Below are 6,195 nucleotides of genomic sequence, written 5' to 3' on the forward strand. Positions count from 1 at the left end.
ATGACTAATTAAAGGGGTTTGGGATTTTTTTCCTTTTCAACTAAATGGAGCTATTTGCCAGATGCTGACAGCTAGCATGTTTGGTGTATAACATGCCCTGGATTTATTATCTGATCTTCAGATGAACCACTTAAAACTCCTAGGGATTTATTTTTACCAATTGTAAAACAGAAGTAACAATCACCACCCACCTTAAGGTGTCTTCAGACATTCCAGTGAAAATGCCATCTAAAGGCACACCAACAATAGTCACTGAATCTAGTGCCTGTACAACACAGGCAACCAAGTTCTTTCTTCCAACTTCCCACAGGAGTTTGTGCCATTAGGGAAGTAGAGAATGCGGAGCATGTGTCTTGACACAAACATGGAGGTGCTATGTGGATGGCCTTGGCGCTACACTGCCCAGAGGAGCTTGGCAGAACTTCCACTTTTCTCCAAGAAACCTGTTTCGGAATACCAATTTTTATAAAAGATATTAATAGTTGAACAAGAAGCAAAGGATTTTTTCCTATCAGCTATGAAGAATACACTCAATGCTAAAGGATAAATAAAAGAAATCAGTGAAGCAAACAGGGCGCTTTGTTTCTCTCTCAAACACCAGACTGCTTTTGCACCACACAAAATATTCTGCAAAGAGCCTCTTTGAGGAACATTCAACCATCTAACTGCTAAATGGTTTCGGAACATCCACAAAGCATTTTGCTCATATGTGACTGACTCAACAGGCTGACAATCCTACCTTATTTCTACCTGCTAAGAAGACTTAAAAGATAAATAAACTGCATCAAATATTTTCCTAAACACTGCACCAATTTCAGCAGGGACTTTGCAGAACGGTAAAAAAATGAAGCCGCCCGAATAAATATTTCTAAATAAAAAGGCAACTGATCCATATAACAGCTTGGCATCATTTATCTTTCTCCATCTGAAAATACCTGAGAAAACTGATTGAGATCATGAGTGCCTAAAGAACAAGTGAAAGCTGTAAGGCATCATCCTGTGATTTTTCAGAACAGAATTTCCCTCCTGAGCTGATGATGTGATCCCCTTGGACACAGTCAATAGATGTCCTGGAAAATACGTTTTTATTTCACAAATTATTTCCTTAACCAGTGTGAATGCAATACCTGGCACTATGCATTTCTGAAATGCGGGACTGGTTTTAGTACTACAAATAGCTGAAAAAAGTGCATCTAAAATGATACAAAGCAGAAACAACATGAAATTCATTCTCGCTGATACATGGGTATTTCTGAATGCTAGAAAGCATGCCAATTACCAGCACATTTGGAGACTTAAACTTGAAAACATCTGGAATGCCAACTGAACAAGTCCAGCTGCATCACTTATCTAGTATTTAACACAGAAATACACTGTGCTATGTCTTTTCCCTGGCATTTATTCCAGGCAAAAGTTTTTTCTTATTATTTTTCAAATCAGGATTAAAAAAACAACAACGAAATCACACACAAAACCCCCCAAATCTAAACAGTACCACCACTCCCCAACAGATACTCACCATCATTATTACTTCTCTGTACAATCAAAGTAATAATGAGAAATGTCACTAAAATAAGCTGGCTCTCAGAACAGAAGGGGCTCTCACCATCAGGTAACATTATACACCAGTCTGGGAAGACCCTGCAGACTGATGTTAGGTGTATATCTCTGTAATGAATCCAAGCTTTTCATCTTTGAGAGATGGCTATAATATGGACATTTATGTCATGGTATCTCAGAAACTACAGAAGCAGCGTGATGTCGAGACAGAACGTGAGCAGTCAGCACAAGGAGCAGTACCAAGCTGATTAGCAATGGAGAGGAAAGCAGCTCTGTACTGTGAATGCTCTGTACTGCGGCTAAAGCTGGCAGAAAACTAAAATCAAACTGCTTTCCTTGATTTTAATAAATACAATAATGATAGTACCTCGGATTATTTTTTTTCTTTCTGGAAGGAATTAAAGGAGGTGGTTGAAAAAAAATAAGAGGTAAGGAATAACATCTGCCCTTTTTGAATGGGGAAATGTGTTTTCTTGGTGGCCCATGACCTCAAAAAAGAAGAGAAAAATAGCATTTTACCAATAAAATTATTTTTTCTTCACTATCCCACACTTTGACAAAACATTTTGAGCAATTCTAAGTCATTGCAAACCACAGTGACAGGAAGGAATCGAAGCTCAGTTCATGCTTCGCACATCTATATTCCAGTGCATACAAAAGTCATACAGCACCCCTCAATATATTTTCTGAACACTTGGCAACAATACATTAAATCTAACCATGGTTGCATGTTGGCTCTTTCTTCCTGTACTCAGAGGTGGAAGACTTATGAAGTGGTGTCTTTCATCTTTTGAAGTTTGTAGGAGACTTTTTTTCTTAAGTACACACATTACAAGGTTTGGAGAGGGTAAAGTCAACAAACTGTGCCCAGCAGCTGGAACGTAGAGCAGAGAAACCAGTTCCTGTTGGGCTTGAGTCTACAGCTTCAGATTAGTCCCCAGGAAAGCTCAGTCCTCAGACAGAGGCGCTTTGTTCTCATCACAGAAAACCCCATCACACCCTGAGAACTAACACTCTCAGAGGCCTCATCACAGAGTTTTCACAGTTTTGTTTATTGGCTTTCCTTTAAGGCTGGGAAATTTACAATGACCTGAAGTGCTACATGCCAGCATTATTCTCTGTGTTGAACTGTGCTGTCTCTCAATGCTCAGAAGTGGGCCAGGCTGCCATGATTTACAGAAGCATATGACAGAACTTTACTTACGATGCACATCAGACAAGAGTTTGTATTGATAGTGAACCTTAGAAAATAGATTTAATTCCCCACACTATGGGCTGCCCTGAACATTTACTGATCTATGTCTAGAAATCAGTTTCTTCCCATGATAAAAATATACCAAAAGTTACAAAAATTCAAAACTTAGTTGACTCCAGTGAGTAGAAAGAAACAGAGAGCAGATTGCTTGCTGTGTCACAAGACCCTGTTTACAGATGTTAATCTGAGGAAAAAAAATGTTTTCTCCCATGCAGGCAACACCACCACTGGGCTATATGGTCAGGTTTTCACCAGGCTGCTGAAAGTCAGTTAAGAAAGCAACTGTTGTAACAGGAAAGCAAGACAGTGGCAACACCTCTGGTGCAGCCTGTTACTTACCCCAAAAGAGACAGAAATTGCAGTCAAGCTTCCACGGCCAAGAGAAACAGCCTTCAGGGCATCACCTCAGTCTTCTAGCGTATCCTCAGGATGTCTTGCTGCTCTTGTGCCTCTTTATCAACATTTCTTCAGCCTGCTGAAAAGCAAGTCAGCACCAAACAGAAAGCTCTCCCTCAAGGAAGGAAGAGCCTTTCTTTGTAACCCACAAAATTCATACCTTTGAGGGAAGGGACAGTAGAGCCAAAGCTCACATTCCTACTCAAGCAGATCAGCATCAGGTGGTTGCTGTCCCCAGCTCTACAGTCGGACTCTCCCCTTTTTGGTTTAAGCTGCTGCATTTTGCATTAACTGGTTTTCCATTAGTGCAAGAGCTTATAACACGTCAGTTTAACAGTACAGTGGGTGAACATCATCCCTTTCACTGGAGGGAAAAAAATAGAAAGATATTAAAGTTAATTAAGGACACAGGATAGAAAAATTAAATCAGACTATTTGGAAATATCCACCATGAGGAACAGTTTAACTTACTGCTCTCAAATGTGAGTAAAGTTGGAGGCTCCGACTTGAAAAAGTATACATACATATTCTTTACACTACACAAGCAGGGCTGAATTTGCTTTATCTGATGCTTACAGAAACACACGGATGAGAACATTCTCTTCTCCACACCAAAAGACATCCTTGTACCAACCTGACTGTCCTCAATCCTGCAGACCTCTACTCCATGACTACGACTCTGTCCTGATGAAGCAGTTAACTTAAACAAGCTTGCTACCTTGGAAGGAAAGGCTGTCTGGACAGACCCGTCTCTTACACACAATGTCTCTTCTCCAGCTTCTTGCCTCATTGGAATTCCAACCTGAATGCCAGACGAAAGCTGAGCTTTCAGAGCCAGGAGGAAGCAACTGAAAGGTGTATCCAGCACATGAATACTTCCAGGTGAAAAAAGGAAGGCTCTGTAGCAACGCCTCACCTCTTTAAGAAAGAAGATGTAGGCCTTGCCAAATAATAAAACTTTAATGGTAGTTATCTTATGTGCTACCAGACTGCTCCCCACACTGATCATCTGCTGGACTGAAATTCAAGACATTTAGATGCACAACACTGACCTGCAACGCACAGGCCAAAGTCATACCTGGGAACAACAGCTTGATATTAGGTTTTTATAATGGATATCTAGCAGCACCAACGCAGAACATGCACACTTTCCAGGGAGGCAGAGAAGTTTTGGAAACCAGAAGTCCCTTCTCACACTAGATGGGATCAACTTACACCATTACAGACCATATAGTCAGCAAGATTTGCGTGTGCCCGACGAGACAGCTAAAGGCAGATTTCAACAGCTGCTACAGACCATCCTCTTTGTAACAGTAGGACACAAACACACAAAAGCAGGGTTGGTCTGTCCCCAGAACAGCACTGCTGCAAGATGAGAGGATGCCAGTGAACGTGCTGCTCCTTCGGAGTCCAACCCGAAGGGCCTGCCAGGGACAGACAGTGTGTGTGAAGCAATGCCTGCAGCAAAGGGGCTTCAAACCAGAGTACCTTGGCTGGGCTGCAACCGGGTAATTTGGTACTTTCCCACATGGTCAGCCAGCTCTCCTGGACAGTGAAAGAGAGATGTAGCAGAAACATCTTTCTTTTAAAGGATTACTCCTGGCTCTGGAGAGATCTGTAATTTTTGGCAGTCTTCTGATGGGCTGCACAAAGGGAAAAGGAACCTCTTTGCTCCCTCTCCCACACTAGCCAAGCAAGGCCCAGCCATAACATTGCTTTTAATAAAGAAGCACAGATGTGCCCTGTAGGCACTTAAAGAATAAAAAAGAAAAAAAAAAACCAAACCAAAATGTTCCTGTGTGTTTCATAAATCGGTATATAATCATAATGCAACCTACTATCCTAGCTAGAAAATGAAATATCTTTAAAAGTATTGAATCCTTTGTGAATTTTCTCAGTGGATCGGCATGAAGCTATTTAGCCCAGATGTTTCTATAACTCTGATGCATTAGGAGATGCACAGCATTGTGGCCAAGTGTTAACATAGTGAACTATAATGTAAAACATGTAAAGATACTGTCTTCCAAAGTTATTAGAATTTTTCACTCTAACACCACTCTGCTTCCTTATGCAGCTATATTTTCTTTACAATACACACTTATATTTTAGTGCATATGGAAAAACAACAAATAACCTGCCCTCTCCCCCACCAAAGCCTAATTCTGGGTGTTTTCTGGAAGAACGCACAGCAGCCGACTAAAGATTGAGTTTTTCAGAAATGGGAATCTCATCTCTGAGCAGCAGTGAACAGCAAATCTCATACTACAGGCAAATGCAAGGCCAACAAGACACACCTGGGTACCACATGAGCAGGTGAAGAAGTGATGGTGAGATTTTTTATGACAATTTGGTGTCCAAAAGACAGAGCGTCTCACTGCATGGTTCTTGTTTGCATCTCTAACAGATTTAGGGATTTGTAGAGGCAGTTTTAAAGATATCTAAGCAGGTGTAATGTCTGTATTGGAATGGCCTAATCAAGGGAAGAAGCAATAATGGGAATATGAAGTAGCACAAAAAAGGTAACAGCAGGTGCTTAGAAGGATGTAAGATAAAGACTGCAAAGAAATGAACTTGCACCCTCTATATAAGAATAATGCAATGGAATACCTTGCATTGAGAGTCCATAATGAAAAATCTGTCATTATAATTAATTATTCAGAAGAGTTGGAAATATTTCAGAGTGCATTCCTGCATGATTTACCTGCCAGGATGTGAGTTGACAGTTTTGTGATTCTTCAAGACCTTGTTAGCTTAAAAGGCCAAAACACAATCCTAAATTAATGAAAACTAACTCCTACTACAGCTTTGAACTTGCAGTCACAACTCCATTTTCATGTGGGTACTTGCTAAAGCACACCTCACACTAAGACAGAAAACCGGCACTGAGAGGTGGAATAATTTCCATTGTGGTTCAAGCAGGTTTTGATCCATTTCTCTTCTTGAAACAAAAAATGCTGATACTTCAGTTACGTCTGGAGTTTCTC

At 40.7% G+C, this 6,195-nt stretch overlaps 1 long non-coding RNA gene across 1 annotated transcript; it reads right to left on the bottom strand.

Annotated features, from left to right (window-relative positions):
- Positions 1 to 211: 211 nt before the first annotated feature.
- On the bottom strand, positions 212 to 3,540 carry LOC130149030 (uncharacterized). The gene is made up of 4 exons (XR_008822448.1): positions 3,372 to 3,540; positions 3,155 to 3,287; positions 1,928 to 2,048; positions 212 to 443 (listed from the first exon to the last, which is right to left on the bottom strand). It is a non-coding gene; the product is annotated as an uncharacterized LOC130149030 (long non-coding RNA).
- Positions 3,541 to 6,195: the final 2,655 nt, after the last annotated feature.

This window comes from Falco biarmicus, chromosome 1, assembly GCF_023638135.1.
Source record: "Falco biarmicus isolate bFalBia1 chromosome 1, bFalBia1.pri, whole genome shotgun sequence".
NCBI classification, from domain to species: domain Eukaryota; kingdom Metazoa; phylum Chordata; class Aves; order Falconiformes; family Falconidae; genus Falco; species Falco biarmicus.